The following is a 16,526-nucleotide window of genomic DNA, read 5'->3' as shown; positions in this document are numbered from 1 at the left end:
AGAAGTTTTCAACTTTTATGAGTTCAGATCTGTCCACCTTTCCCTGTTGTGATTTTTTTTTTTTCCTGTGGCTTTCGAAGCCTTTCTCCATGGTTGAATCTGATAAATGATAAGTTGCATTTTGTCTTTTCAAATAGTTCATTTCATACATTCCAGTAAGAAATTTCTGGGATTTTTTCTTCATTGTATAAGTGAGGATAGAGGGGAAATTTCCCCCCAAATGGTTAAGTAGTCATTTCAGCCCCTTTTTTTTTAGATACTCCGCCCTTTCCATGCTGACTTTTGATTCCATATTCATATAATCTAATTACGTGTGTGTCCTGGGATCTGTTTCGGAGCAATCACTTCTGTTTCCTCAGTAGCAATTCCAATGGCCAGTACCAATCATGTGAATTTTATGATATTTTCGGGTCTGGTAGCACAACTAGATCTTCATATCCCTGTTTTACAAAATTGTCTCACTTACGCCTGCCGTTTTATCCCTCCAGATCAACTTCGAAATCACCTTGTCAACCCAATTTCCTTTTTAAATTATTTTAATAATTGTACTGACTCCAAGTTGAATTGTTGCACTTTTTGTACTTTTTCTTAGCAGTGAGAATTTTTAGCTCGGGACTTGAAAAGAAACACATGTAGCTTAAACTTATGTAAGATTAATAAGCTAAAAGAATTAACTTATTTTACAATCCTAAATACAACTATGATTGAATGATCACAGCCAAATGCTGCCAAAACTTGTCAGGAGGCAGTTGCAGAGCCAGCCACTTCCTGTCAAGTTAGGAGCCTTTTACAGACTGCGCGTTAAGATTCATTTTTGAGGTACAGAAGGAGCTGAACATGCACCAAATGTTCAAATGCTTCAGTGTTTTTTATTCTACATAATCAACAAGAATGTCAGCTATTCCAATGATAAAATGCTTTTCAAGAGCAGTTCAAAAATTGCCCACTCTGGCCTTTCTGGCTGCCCACAGCATTCATCCTCTATTGTCTCATGTTTGGAGAGCCGACTAGCTCATCCCTCAGGAATTGTGCACGTCCCAGGAGCTCGTGAATCACACGTCCCCTGGAGGCTCTGCTAAAGTGCATGTGGTGTTTAACTGGCAGCAACCCCTCTGCCCTCTAGGTTCACGCCATGAAACCATAACCTCATCTGGTCAAAGGCTTGCCATTTTGTTGGGACAAAGTTGGCATTTAAGTGTTTGGTTCCGGGGCCTGCAGTAGGAATATCCCAGAAATATCCTGTTTCAGCTTTTTGAATACAAAGGTTGAACGCACTTGGAAAGGCCCGAAATGGAAATGGAGCAGGACCCATTCCTCCTTAACAAGTGATCTGTTTCTACCCATGGAAGGGCAGCAGAGCAAGATGGGGTCAGGTGGTGGCTAGAGGCAAAAATGCCTTAGAAACTAGGTGGCATTTGGGCCAGGTATGAGAGCGTGTGCCTGGGGAGGCATGATAATGGAGTAAGAATGACTAGGCATGGAAACCATACGGGCCTGAGTTGAAACTCCAGCTTTGGTGCCTGTTGGTCCTCTGACCAGGCGACCAGTCCCTGAAGCTCTCTATGCCCAAACTTACTGACCTGTGAAAGGAGTGAAGATGCTACTTATCCTGGGCAGTTGCAATAAGAATTGGAAGTCAATATAGAAAACATCCAGAACTTCTCCATGATGATAGCAATAGATAGTAGTTATCAAGCAAAACTTTTTGAGGGAATGATGAGGCAGGCAGGCATCATGAGAGCAGGAGACAGAGGCACAGTAGATAAAAACTAGAAGCAAGTTTGCAAAGAGTGGATGTACCTAGCTTGTGGGAAGACCTTGCAGGCCATACCAAGGAGTTGAGACCTTATCTTATAGGGGCTGAGGAGGCCTCAAGGGTTTTCATTAAAGAAATACCAGCTCTAGGAATGTACTGAAGTGGTTGGCACCGGGCCCTGGGAATCCACCTCCCTACTCCACACGTTTAAGCTGGGCGACCTTGAGCAAAGGACGTAAGCCTTATGAGCCTCAGTTTTATCACCTGCAAATTGGCAATGATAACAGTATTGACCTTTCAGGGTTCTTGTACATAATATTTATTTAGTGCTCACAGTGTGCCTGCAAATGTTCCAAGTACTTGACTTGTATTAGCTTAATGGAGAAAATGAGTTAAAAAGCTTAGGGAAGTGACTGGCACAAATTAAACAGTCACTGCTGTGGGGGTGGTACAACAGCTGATGTCATTTTCATCACTTGGTCAGATATTTTAATAAGATCCTGCTGGTGATGCCATAGAGAATGGGTTGGCGTGGTTGGGGCTGGAGGCCGAGAGAGCAAACAGGACAATAGTTTTGCACACGTTTAAAATTTCCTGGAGTTGTACCTAAGATCTGTGCAATATACCTTATGTATGGGATACCTCAATTTAATATATGAGGTAGCCAATGAACCCTCTTCTCCCAGCTGACAAGAAGCTACTCGCCAACTTCCTGGAGTTTCAATGAGCTGAGTGCTCTTCACTTAAAAAAATAAAATAAAATAAATAAAAATTAAAGGAGAAAGACTGACTGAGGGAACAAAGTAAAATCCTTTTTTGATTAACCGTGTGCCTGAAGCACAGAGGGCCCGAGGAAAACCGAAACCTCTACGATTTGTACGAAACTCTGACCTGCTTGGTAGTTTTCCTTTACTAGAGCTACGGGCAGTAGCACACGACTGTGGAAGAGTCCTCTCTTCTGGCCCAGTGACATAGAGATGCCGGAAGGGAGAAAGGCAGGCCATTGGGTGGTGTGGAGAAGGAGGCAGATCACGGTTGATCTGCCCTCAGCCCTCTGGAAAACTGGCCCCTTGCCGGGCTTTCTTTCTTCGCACACTTTTCCATTTAGATTTTGCCGAAACTCTGAACATGTCACATGTGAGCATGCTATTCAAAATGCTTTTCTCTTTGAACCTGATCTTGTCTTTGAATGTCCTCCTGTTGTAAATTCACGGTTTTCATTTTTTGCTTAAGGCCAAGTCTAAGGCAGGTCAGTCAGCGCATTGACTTCTCCTTGGATTCACACCAAACTACGTGACAAAAATGTTCAAGTTGGGGAACAGACTTCCCCTGCACAGTACGCTGGGTGGTATGAAATTATTATAACCTTTGAATATCTGGGGAATGGATAAAAGAATCCGATACCACTACTGTTTCTCCTCCTACTGACTACAAAAACACAATTTAAAACTATAGGAATTTGTTCACCAACCAGGTGATCAAGATCAAATAATGTCAGGGGAGGGAGCTGTGAGGGCAGGTCATTTCTGAGAGGGCAGGAAAGAAAAAGTAGAACCGCCAAAGCGCATTTAAAACATTTAAGTGAGATTCATAGAAAATGCAATATGCATCATGATTGCTTACTTACTGACTCCCAGTTAGGTATTTAAAGAGATAAGATTAAATGTCTAGAATTCAGTGATAATTATGTAAACAAAAACCTGACCTTAAATTGCCTGGTATTAGATAGGGCTATTGACACTCCACATATCTTATAAGTCATTCTAATTGAATGGGGCAGTGTTACCTTCCAAAACCTAAAAACACCCATAAGTCAGAGAACATTCTGATTAGACACACAGGTCTCCTTAGATACAAGCATCAAGTCTAATGCAGTCATGACAGGTTCACTGATAGGCAATTTTCAAGACCTTTTGTGAAAATAAACATTATCAGAGACGAGTAAAAACACAGGCCATACAAAACCAGAAAATGAAGGTCATCTACATTTTTGTAAAGTTTACATATATGCATATGCAAATTATATTTCTAAAGCCATGCTTTGTAGAGCTGTCGTTTTTTAACAATTTAAACATTATGAAAGTTAACTTGCATTCATAATTTAAACATGAAAAAACAGAATTATATATATATATATACATATATATATATATATATATATACATATTTTTTTTTTTTGGAAAGTATGAAAAGGCTAGTTACTTACAAATTGAGGTTTCAGGGATGAGCACAGCTCAAACTCTTCCAAAATGACTGGAGAGAATAAGGAAAGCAGACTGGCTTAAGGCTTTTATTGCGGTTAGGGGGTGGGCCTGGGTGAGGATTCCGGTAGGAAGCAGGAAATTGGGTGGTTTGAATCTCCTGCAGGTGCTAAGGGAGAACACGTCCCATCAGCTTGCCCAGGTGTGGGGCACAAGAAGAGGCAGGCATGAGGTTTAGAAGCTGTTTACAAACATCAAAATAGAGTTTAACTCTGTATTACAAACATCATCCACACAGTCACCCAGTCACCAATTTGTTCTTCCAGTGTTACCACCCAAATTTCTCTTTTCTCTCCACTCTTACTACCCCCCCCTTTTACTTCTAAGAAATTATCACCTTTGAATGTCTGATAGCTTTCTTTCCTTTTTTATTGAGGTCTAATTGACGTACATTATATTCATTTCAGGTGTGCAACATGATTCACTGTTTGTGTATATTGTGAAATGGTCACCACAACATAAATCACTACACGTAGTTAACGACTTTTTTTCTTGTGATGAGAATTGTTAAGATCTATGCTCTTAGCAACTTTCAAATGTGCAATACAGTATTAATTAGTCACCATGCTATACATTACCCCCCCCCCCCATAACTTAACTATTTTATGGCTGGATATGTGTACCTTTTGACCCTCTTTACCCATTTCACTCTCCAACCCCCACTACCCCCGACAACCACCACCAATCTGTTCTCTGTATCTGTGAGCTTGGGGTTTTGCTATTGTTGTTGTTTTAGATTCCATATATATGAGAACTTAGATTCTCTTAGCATAATACCTTCAGTGTTCATCCCTGTTGTCACACATGACAAGATTTCACTGTTTTTTATGACTAATATTCCTGTGTGTGTGTGTGTGTGTGTGTATCACAGTCTCTCTATTCATTTATCCATTGATGAACACTTAGATTGTTTCTATATTTTGGCTCTTGTAAATAATGCCGCAGCATTAATGGGAGTACAGACATCTTTTCTCGTTAGTATTTTCATTTTCTTCAGATAAATACCCAGAAGTAGAATTGCTGGATCATATGGTGATTCTATTTTTAGTTTTTTGAGGAATCTCCATACCATGTTCCATAGTGGCTGCACCAAATTACATCCCCACCAACAGTTCACGAGGGTTCCCCTTTTTGCCACATTCTTGCCAACACTTGTCATTTTTTGCCTTTTCAATAATAGCCATTCTAAAAGATGTGATCTGATAGCTCACTGTGATTTTGACTTCTGTTTCCCTGATAATTAGTGATGTTGAGCACTTTTCATGTACCTGTTGACCATCTGTATGTCTTCTTTGGAAAAATGTTCAGATTTTCTGCCCATTTTTTAATCAGATTCCTTTTTGCTGTTGAGTTGTATGAATTCTTTATATATTTTGTATATTAACATCTTATCAAATACAGAATTGGGGTGCCTGAGTGGCTCGGTTGGCTAAGCATCTGACTCTTGATTTCAGCCCAGTTCTTGATCTCAGGGTTGTGAATTCAAGCCCCACATTGGGCTCCACACTGGGTGTGTGAAGCCTACTTAAAAAAGGGAAGGGAAAGGGAGGGGAGGGGAGGGGAGGGGAGGGAAGGGGAGGGGAGGGGAGGGGAGGGGAGGGGAGGGGAGGGGAGGGGAGGGGAAGGGAGAGGAGAGGAGAGGAGAGGAGAGGAGAGGAGAGGAGAGGAGAGGAGAGGAGAGGAGAGGAAAGGAAAGGAGAAAGGAAAGAGGAGAGGAGAGGAAAGGAAAGGAGATAGGAAAAAGGAAAAAGGAAAAGGAAAATATATGGTTTACACTAGGTTGCCATTTCATTTTGTCAATGATTTCCTTTTCTGTGAAGCTTTTTAGTCTGATGTAGTCCTATTTGTTTATTTTTGCTTTTGTAGCCATTGCTTTTGTTATCAAATCCAAACAAAAATCCTTGCCAAGAATGATGTCAGATGGCTTACCACCTCAGTTTTCTTCTAGGAATTTTATGGCTTCAGGTCTTACATTCAAATATTTAATCCATTTCGAGTTAATTTTTTGAGTATGTATAAGATAGTGGTCCAATTTCGTTCTTTTGCATGTGCCTGTCCAGTTTTCCCAGCACCATTTATTGAAGAAAATGTCCCTTCCCCATCATATGTTCTTGGCTCCTTTGTCATTAATTGACTATATACATGTGGTTTATTTCTGGATTCTATTCTGTGCCAATGAGCTATGGGTCTCTTCTTATGCCAATACCATACTGTTTTGATACTGTAGCTTTGTAACATAGTTCGAAATCGGGGAGCATGATGCCTCCAGCTTTGTTCTTCATTCTCAAGATTGCTTTGGCAATTTGGTGTCTTTTGTGGTTCCCTACAAATTTTAGGATTGTTTGTTCTATTTCTATGAAAACTGCCGTTGGAATTTTGGTATGGATTCCACTGAATCTGTAGATTTCTTTGGATAGTATGGGCATTTTAACAATACTAATTTTTCCAGGGGACCCTGGGTGGCTCAGTTGGTTAACCGTCTGACTCACTATTTATGAGTTCAAGCCCTGCCTCCAGCTCTGTGCTGACAAGATGGAACCTGCTTGGGATATTCTCTCTCTCTCTCAAAAATAAATAAGTAAACTTTAAAAGAAAATACTGGGGCACCTGGGTGGCTCAGTCGGTTAAGCTCAGCTCATGATCTTGCTGTTCCCGAGTTTGAGCCCGGGTTGGTTGGGTTCTGTGCTGACAGCTCAGAGTCTGGAGCTTATTTCAGATTCTGTCTCTCTCTCTCTCTCTCTCTCTCTCTCTGCCCCTCCCCTGCTCACACTCTTGTCTCTTTCTCAAAAATCAACATTAAAAAAATAATTTAAAAAAATACTAATTTCTTCCAATCCATAAGCACAAAAATCTTTCCATTTATGTGTTTCATCTTCAGATCCTTTCATCAGTGTCTTATAGTTTTCAGTGTGCAGGTCTTTCACCTCCTTGGTTAAATTCATTCCTAGGTATTTTATTCATTTTGATGCAATTGTAAATGGAATTGTTTCCTTAATTTCTTTTCCTGATATTTCATTACAGAATTCTATTTTTAAAGTCTGCCCTTCTCTCCCCTGACATACCATTCTGCAGAGATAGCTTTTGTTAACTATAGCCAGTCTGTCTCCTTCTAGATATTTCTACTCATTTACAAATGTTAACTTTTTTTTGCAAATGGGATCAAGCAATACTACCTTTCTGCATCTTGCCTTTTTCACTTAATAGTGTTCTGTGGACATCTGGACATATGTGCACATTTAGTACACACAAAGGTTTACCTCATTCTTTTATCAGCTATATGCATAGTCTAGTTATCTTAATTTTTAACCAGTGCATTCTCTATTAGAACCAATACTGCAGCAAACACCCTCGTTTATTTCTCTGAGCACTTGTGTGACTATGTAGTGTAAATGAGTTAATGTGGGACAGCCGGGTCAAAGGGTGTGTGTGCTTTGTAGTTTCACAAGTATTGCCACTTGCCTTCTGAAAAGGTGGAACCAGTTTATACTTCCGTTCAGTATCTTGAGAGTGCCTGTTTTCCTACACCCACGTTAAATTAATTAAACATTAATTTTTTTAACATTTATTTATTTTTGAGAGAGAGAGAGAGAGAGAGAGAGCATACATGTGCAAGTGGAGGAGGGGCAGAGAGAGGGAGACAGAGGATCCAAAGCAGGCTCGCACTGTGAGCACAGAGCCCAATGTGAGGTTGGAACTCCCGAATGGTGAGATCATGACTTGAGCCCAAATGAAGAGTCAGCCGCCTAACTGACTGAGCCACCCAGGCGCCGCTTAATAACATTTTTAATCCTAGCCAATCTGAGCAATAAAAAGTAGCTTCACACTATTATTTTAATTTGTATATTTTGCCATTGTAATTAAGATTGAGCATCTTTTTTTTTGTCGTTTGCCATTTGTAGTTTCTGTTCATTGCCTGTTTATTTCATGAGCCTCTATTTAAATTACGTTGTTGGTCTTTTTGTTATTAATTTGAAAGAGCTCTTTCTTTATTAAGGAAATTGGCACTTTTTGATATAAATGGGAGCTGTTTTTTCCCAGTTTGTTTTTGTCATGTCATTTTGTAAGTGGTATTTTGTATTTTACTAATATTTTAATTTCGCATGTTCACATTTATCACTCTCTTATGGCTTCTAAGATTATAAAATATTTGCCCCATGTAAATATTTTGCTAACATTTTTCTCTAATATTTTTTTGTAGTTTTAAAATACTTCTATGGTTTTCTTTTTATAGTTAAATCTTCAATTTATCTGCAATTACATTTTCTTATGAAATGAGAGATTCAGTTTTATTTTTTCCACAATGTCTCACCAGTTGCCACAGCATCATTTATTAAATAATTTATCTTTACCCACTTTTACTGTATAGTAAGTTCCCATACACATTTGAACCCATATCGTGCGTTTATAGATGCCCAGCATACAGACACCACAAACACAGTAGATAATAGTCTTGAAAAACAGGATGTATGAAATCATAATCAGTACTGTGCGGTGAGCGGTGGTTTACTACTTGTTGACGCCTTGAGGCGAGGAATAAAAATTACCAGTTGTCTTAAGACAATGGCATGCAAGCTAATAAAGAGCACCTATTCCAGTTTATGTGCAGGGTTTGTTTTGCCTCACATCAGTAACCCAACAATTTATTAGATCAGAACCTTCTAGCCAGAAACCCATTTTGGTTTTTCATTTAATCTTAGGCACTGCTGGTCTCATAAAAGCTGTTAAGTAATAATAATGTTGAGCACTTATATTGTGCTTTCCATCCCTAAGTGCTATCTAAACTTTTAACTAATTAAATGCATTGACGACAGGAAGGGATTTGCAGACGTCTTCAGGAAAACCGATATCTGGTTGCACACCTGTGAGGGATGATTCCTAAAAAGCATTAACTCCCTCTTTGAATGGCACTCAGCAAGCAGAGGAATAAAAAGCTGGTGACATTATTTCACTTCTTTTGAAAATTTCCTTGGGTATCTTCTAATTAGTCTGGTTAAACTCACCTTTTATCTATCTCCCCAGATATTCCCTTTCTACATTCCTGGGGGTATTCAACAAGCTTCTTTTGATGTCTTCCCTGTTGGTTAATCACAAAATCATAGAATCTTCAAACTGAGAGGGATCCTTATTGATCCTGTAGTTTTGAACGACTTAGTACAATCCCTTTATTCTGTAGATAAGGAAACTGAGGCACGGAGAAGTGAAGTGACTTATAAAAAAGGTTGCACAGCTTACCGGGGACATAACTGGGAATAGAAGCCAAGAAGTGTCACTCCTTTATCTGCTGTTGGTCAGCCCTGTCCTTTGTTTCTCTTTGTGAGCATTTGAATTGACCTTTTCTATTTTCTTAACTTTTTTTTCTTTTTTGTTTCCATCCTTTCCCTACTTCTCCTTCCCTTCTTCACTTTCTGCCTGTTATGTGTCTCCTGTCCTTACGTGATCAGCTAATATTGCCTTGATTTCTCCTGTATTTCCATATCTCTTCAAATGTGGAGTCTTTTGTTGTTTCCTGTTAAGATGTTTTATAGTGGTCTCTACTCAAGCCCTCTCTGAAAAGCCATACTTCTTTAATTCCTCCCACATCACATGCGTAGAGGGAGTTGTTCTGTTTTGCTTTGCTTTTCCCAGCTGTAGTTGCCACTCCTTTTAAGAAGTTACATCTCTAGTTTTGGTAAATAGGCTAGGGTTTAAGTTGATGGTAAGTCCATTTTTGTCACAGAATTTGGTGGTTACTTTAACTGATGAATTTCCCAGTTCAACTGATAATAATATAATATTTAAAATCATGTTCCATATTCAGAAAACAACACAAGATGTGACCATTTAAGAGAATTTGCATACAAGGAGTCAATGTGTTGGACAAAAAAAATCTGTAAGGCACAGCAGGTCCAGTTCAGATGGAAATCATGGCGATAAGCCTGGACCAATGCCGGCCGTGCGTCTTGTTTCCGTGCAGGAACCAAATCAGTTTAGAAATCCATTTCTACATGGCGGGTCAGTAGGCATCCAAAGACCTCAGAATTCTTAGGCTGAGCCAAACCCAGAGGCTGCACTCTGACCTAAGATATCCTTAGAAAGGCTCCTTCCTAGAGTAGTGAAATGTGCGTAAGAGGGGGAGTCTGGGTCTGTCTCTGGCCCAGTGGCCCAAGTGATCTTGGGCAGCACACATCACCTCTAGACCTCAGTTTTCTCATATATTAAGGAAGCTGAGTTTAAAAGATCACTTAGGGCCTTTCCTTATTTACTACTCAGTGAGTCAGTATTATCTTAACTACAGCCAAAATGAACAATAGAGACCTAAATATAATTAATTTCAGACATATAACTAATAAACTCAACGGAGAAGTAAAATTCTGCTGACCATACCATGAGAATTTTCTGGAATTGTTTCCATTTAAGCTATTTTAATTATTTTCCTCATAATTACATGTGTACCTCTATCAGACTGTATGGTCTGTTTGGGGGGCTCACAACATGTGGACCCCATAATTGTACTCACCCTTTGTAAATGTTTCCACTGGAGTTCCTTGGGGTTGTGGCCTGATGAGGCCACACCCCTGGAGGCACTTTACCTAGTGCAGAAAACCTGTCTGAAGTAGGCCCCACCCCAGATATTTTTCTGAATAAGAAATTTGTGTTCTTGGGTTCATCTCTGTTATTCACCCATTGAAGACAATTGAAATTGAAAATTTTTTTTCTTTTATTCCCTGAGGCTGTTTCCAGCAGGAAGCAAAATGTGATCTGATAGAAATGATGATGACCACTCACAAATCTACCCAATTACATCAACCCAGATTAAATTATCACATAGTTTACAAAGTCTAAGTAGAAATTGTCACCTTTGGGAGAGGCTCAGATAAGAGCTAATTGGTGACATCATAATCCACCCTCAGGGAAGTGCTTCATTAACCAAAGTTTCAGTCCTGTGAGAGGGGTGAGGAACAGCTAATTAGAGAAGTTTTCTGTTTATATACAAACAACCCAAGACTGAGCCATAATAAGGGGCTCAAAGGTTAGCAATGGGGAAATGGCCTTTTAACAAACTTTTTGAAATATGAAAATCCCCTTTACTAGTTATCCCCCCTCCTTTTTAAGTGAGTTCTGAGCCCTATGTGGGTGAACTCACCACCCTGAGATCAAGAGTCACATGCTCTGCCGACTGAGCCAGCCGGGCTCCCCTAGTTATTTTCTATTTTTAAGAAAAATAATACGGTGGCATGCTTTTTATTTTTTATTTTTAAAGACTTACAATTAAGAATAGCAAAATTTAGAATTGAATGAAAATTAGGGATATTCTGTGTGCTAGGGTTTTCCAGCCCGGGAAGAATCTCCAGACTGCTTTTTCCTAGCTCTTCACAAACTCACCTGGCCGAGATCACTGGACTTCACCGTACCCACCTGTTAACGCCGACAAATGGCACTCAGAGAAAATATAGTGAGCACAACATCTCTCATGGTCCTCTGGCCAAGCAAATGCCAACTAAATTATATTTGAAATCATTTTACAACGTGTGACAGTTTTGATTCTTTCATCTCATCAAGTGAGCTTGTTACCACTGGTGAGTGGCAGGTGGCTTTGTTTACCATGAATGGGGTCTTTGGGTTAGACTTTTAAGGAGGGGCCGTTTGTCAAGTGCAACAGGCCTCTTCATCACAGTATTCCCAACAGTTGTCCCGAGTCTAGATGTTACACAATGGCTGAGGAATGCCTGTATTGAGATGCAAGGTAACTGGACAAATCAGGGGGTAGGAATTAGCCAGTGCATGAAGAGATTCAATGAGAAAGAGTTTTTTTCTTTTTCTTGTCCAAGTCACTAGTGGTCTGTCCCTCTCCCCCCGTAGATCTTGAATGTTGTGGTGGTGCCAAGGGAGTGAAGGCAACGGACACAAAAGAATCATTTGTGCCCTTTCCCCAATCCCACAGATCTCTATTGGCCACAGACCTTGAACATGACACTGCAATTTCCTGGTGCCACACATGAGTAATAAGCAGCTGTTTCTGAAACTGTGGTTTGGAGAAGGCAGCACTAGGTTATTTTTTAACTTAATTGTAATTTTTGATTGGTCTGCAAGAAAGTAAATCAAATAAAGACTGTTGTCTTAGTCTGCAAGAAAGCCATAGGCCTCAAATTCCAATGCTGACCATCTTGACCAGAATAGAAAGGGGGGGAAACGTGTGTATCCCTGAACTGGAAGTTCAACCAGGCAGCTTTCGTGGGCTGCAGTCACACAAGATGGATAAGCAGATTTGGTGTATTTGTCAGGCAGCTGGATCATGAGAAGTGCTATTTGGCGGCTCCTGGAGTTTTAGAACTACCTGAAATGATGAGTGAAAAGAATTTGTAGAAAGATTGCAAAAGTAAAAAAATATATATATATATATATATATATATATATATATATAGCAAAACAGGGAAGAAGATTCCAGCTTGGTGTTGATTTTGCCCTTATCCTCCCATGTGATGAGAGGACGCATAGTTTTAAATTACAAATGAAAGTGTGTATTCTTTGACTACCTGACCCTTAAAAAACTCTGAAATAATCACATATGCACAGTCTCCAACTAGGTAGATCAGACTAGTATGTTCCTTAGTACAAGAAATTAAGTTTAATGGAAAACAGAAGCAAACTCCTTTTCACTATTTTGGACATCTGCCTTTTCTCAAGGAGATAGGGCAGTTTGGCATGGACAAGGTGAAGGAGGTTGAGTGTGGGGGGTGGGAAAGGGGGGAAGAGCTACATATGTCTTCTGCTAATTACTTTGTCATAATTTTATCCACATAGGCTGGCACTTTGGGGACGATAAGTGGAGGGATAACCAAACCTCATGTCAGAGATCTATTTCACCTTCACTCGTGACTTATCTAAATGACCACCTGGTTAACTAAAACCAATAGCCTTGTTATGCTAAACATGGAATGGCCTTGTGACTTTTGATGGATTGTGATGAAGTTCTATTAACTTGTAACCAATTTAATTACAAGAATGAAAAGATTAAGAAAGACAATTTCCAAGTGTTGCTAAAGTATTATATGAGTGATTCAAATCAAGCTTGAGGTGTGTTACATGTCTTTCCCCAGCATTCGGGCTGCCTGTCTGTCGTATGAGCTCTGTTCTCTCATTAACAGCAGTGTTGAACGGAATGGATCTATACACTTTACATTAATCTCAACTGATCCTATCCAAACAGAAAGACAGTCTGATGCCTTTTAAAAATGACATGTAGGGGCACCTGGGTGGCTCAGTTGGTTGAGTGGCTGACTTTGGCTCAGGTCATGATCTCGCAGCTCCTGAGTTTGAGCCCCGCGTTGGGCTCTGTGCTGACAGCTCAGAGCCTGGAGCCTGCTTTGAGTTCTGTGATTGTCTGTCTCTTCCCCTACCCTGCTTGTGCTCTTTCTTTCTCTCTCTCTCTCTCTCTCCCACAAATAAGTAAACATTAAAAGTAAATAAAATAAAATAAGTAAAAATGACATGTAAAAAAAAACCTTTTTGGGGTGCCTGGTGGCTTAGTCGGTTGAGCATTCTACTTTAGCTAATGATCTCATGGTTCATGAGTTCAAGCCCCACATCAGGCTCACTGCTGTCAGTGAGGATGGGATCCTCTGTCCCCCCCTCTCTCTACCCGTCCCTCCTCTCATGCTCTCTCTCCCTCTCTCTCTCTTAAAAATAAATAAACATTAAAAGAAAGACCTTTTTTCCTCCCCCTTGCTATAAATCACAAGTGTTTGAAATAAAGAATGAATCTAAATCATATAAAGTTTGTTTCGATTAAGATAAGCTAATAATAAGCTATTATTTATTGATTACTTGCTCTAAGCTAGACATTATGCCCAGTACTTTCATTATATTAAATCTGATCCTTCCTTCAACCCTGCAAGGTAGACATTATCCTGATTTTTAAGTTGAGGAACTAAGGCTCAAAGAGGTTAAGTAACTTGCCAAATTTGGTCTCATGGATGGAAGGCAGATGAAGTAGAATTTGTGCTCTGCCTTGCTGCTTCCCCTTACCCAGAAACAACTAAGTTCTGAGGGAATATGGAAAACTCTGTAATGTCAATCTCTCTGGGAGACTGATGAATCAACTCCCACACGCCAGAAAAATAGTCAAGTCAACAAGAAGCAAAAATGATAGATTTTTTAAAAACAAGCTTTGACCAGTTTTATTAAGGATGCACTTTTGTGATTTACTTTTTCCTGGTTGGTCCTGGCTTGCTCTCAGTGATATCAGAATCTCCTGGATCGACTCTAATCTAAATAACGCAGTTAGTGGAAGTTTTCCTCATGCTGGACCCTATCGAAGACTGTTGTTACTCTGGGCAGTAATACTGCCTAGGGAGGTACTCCAACTTAGGGTTGACACAGAAGACTTCTCTCAGGTTGTGCACTTGCTGGCCACCTATTGGCTTGTTGGACATTTGACTTTTTCCTGCCCATAGTCATTTTCCACGTCCATTGGTATCCTGACAGCTCTTTTCTACTTTGTTCTCAGTTGGAACCTGAAGATAGTGGCTGCTTGGGCTTTGGTCTTCTTTGGCGCCACTATCTTCATGGTGTTTATGGAATATGTCCCTAGCCTTAAGCCCCCACCAAGGTGGCTAGGAATTGGGAATGAAAGTTGCAAGATTCTTGGGGGCAGGAGGAGATGGCAGAGGCAGGACATTTGGTTTCTTTTTACGCAGTTGTTCAAAACAAAGATAGATCTGGTTTTTAAAAAGAACCCTAGGAGATTTCACACGTGGAATCTACTTCTTTATAGTAGTAAGACCTCTAGACCAGAAGCCCTAATAGCTAGATTCTGTTCCCAGTGTTGCTAGTAGTTGGATTCAAAGACAAGACTTAAACCTCCTACATATATCTGTACCTCTGGCAAACTGTAAGTATGAAGTTTTCCTTTCTGTAATATTAAAAAATTCAAAAATAAATGTATAGACTATTACCTCACTGTCCTGGAGGAGAAACTTTCAGCATCTTCAGCTCTTTGGAACGTGGCCATGAACCTAAGCTAACACATAGGAAGAGTAATTAATCAAGTGTAAAGAAGCAAAAAAAGTTCCTGAACAGCTGAGCAACCACCGGGTCCACGCACTCTTTGTGCTCCTCCCTAAATCACACAGCAGAATGACTGAAAATGTTTGTGACACAAAGACAGCCCTGAAATGTGACTGCTGCTGCTGCCAAGGAGGGAAAACAGGAACACCTCCCTGGTCAGTCAACAAGAGCTTACGTCCCTGGCAGAGAGGGGACATTTAAGACAAGTATGAGACTCAGTCTTTGCCTTCAAGCAATTGACATTCTCAGATTTCTCCATATAAAATCACCATTTTATAGGTAGTATCACCGTTTTTATATGTTCGATCTAGTTGGATAAACAAAACAATCACATGTTAAACAATAGTAAAGAGTACAAAACAGCATCAAGTTCTGTATTAAATTATATGATGTAAAAGTAAATTATACAAAGCACAAGACATTCATAACAGCTGAAGTAGCCAAAGATGGCTTTCCACATAAAGCTGACTAGATCTGAGCTATGAAGCCTAGATGAAATTTAAATAAGTGTTAAGAAGTGAAACTTAAGATAGAGGAAATGACAAGGGTGAGGGCCCAAGAGCAAATGTAAGCACATTCTACACAGGGAAAAGTTTTCTCACAACATAAGATATACAGTGAAAAATGGAAACTGAACTTAGATAAATAGTATGGATGGAATCAGCTTATGGAGACACTTGCACACCAAGCAAAAATGTAAGCTCCAATCCCGTCCAGTTCATTCTTGTATTGAGTGCCTGGGACACAGTAACTCAATATCATTTCATGAAATGAATGAGTGAAGAGATTTTCTTAATGATAAAATAAGAACTCACCAAGATTTGAAAGAAGAGATGATACTTGATAAAAGCGATGTCCAAAACTGACTAGTATATACACTGGATGGACCAAAGGGAAAAGGCTGGCATCCAGAAATAAAACTAGAAGATTATTTCATCGGTCTAGAGAACAGTGATAATAGGCTGGGGAAGACAGGAAAAAGGGACTTACACCAGAGATATTCAAAAAAAGAATCAACATGAATCTTGAAAACACTATGCTGAATGAAAGAAGCCAGCCACAAAAGGCCATATATTGTATGATTCTATTGATATGAAATGGTAAATCTATAGAAGAAAAAGTAGATTGTTGGTTGCCTAGAGCTTGGGGGAGAAGGGATAGGTTAGGGGGCAAATGGGAGTAACTTCTAACGGGTACAGATTTTTTTGGAAGACTTGATGAAATGTTCTACAATTGACTGTGATGATGGTGCACATCTGTAACTATACTAAAAAACACTTAATTGTAGACTTTAAATAGGTGAATTACATCGCGTGTGAATTACATCTCAATAAAGCTGTTATTTAAAAAAAGAGGGAGTGAATAAATATGGTGAATGACAATATATGTGTTTGATGGAGAAAATGAGCCACTCACTATAGATTCTATAATTTCCAGTTTGATTCTCATCGAAATACCAAGAA

General features: G+C 39.6%; 1 protein-coding gene and 1 long non-coding RNA gene across 4 annotated transcripts in view; one reads left to right on the top strand and one right to left on the bottom strand.

The window, feature by feature from the left end:
• PLEKHM3 (pleckstrin homology domain containing M3) overlaps positions 1 to 16,526 on the top strand; it is a 199,652-nt gene that overhangs the window by 148,118 nt on the left and 35,008 nt on the right. The window lies entirely within an intron of this gene.
• Positions 10,697 to 15,018, bottom strand: LOC122481705. The gene is made up of 2 exons (XR_006296921.1): positions 14,952 to 15,018; positions 10,697 to 12,331 (listed from the first exon to the last, which is right to left on the bottom strand). It is a non-coding gene; the product is annotated as an uncharacterized LOC122481705 (long non-coding RNA).

This window comes from Prionailurus bengalensis, chromosome C1 (assembly GCF_016509475.1).
Source record: "Prionailurus bengalensis isolate Pbe53 chromosome C1, Fcat_Pben_1.1_paternal_pri, whole genome shotgun sequence".
Lineage (NCBI taxonomy): Eukaryota > Metazoa > Chordata > Mammalia > Carnivora > Felidae > Prionailurus > Prionailurus bengalensis.
The sequence above is the reverse complement of the archived record's forward strand: the minus strand, read 5'-3'. Positions and strand labels throughout refer to the sequence as shown.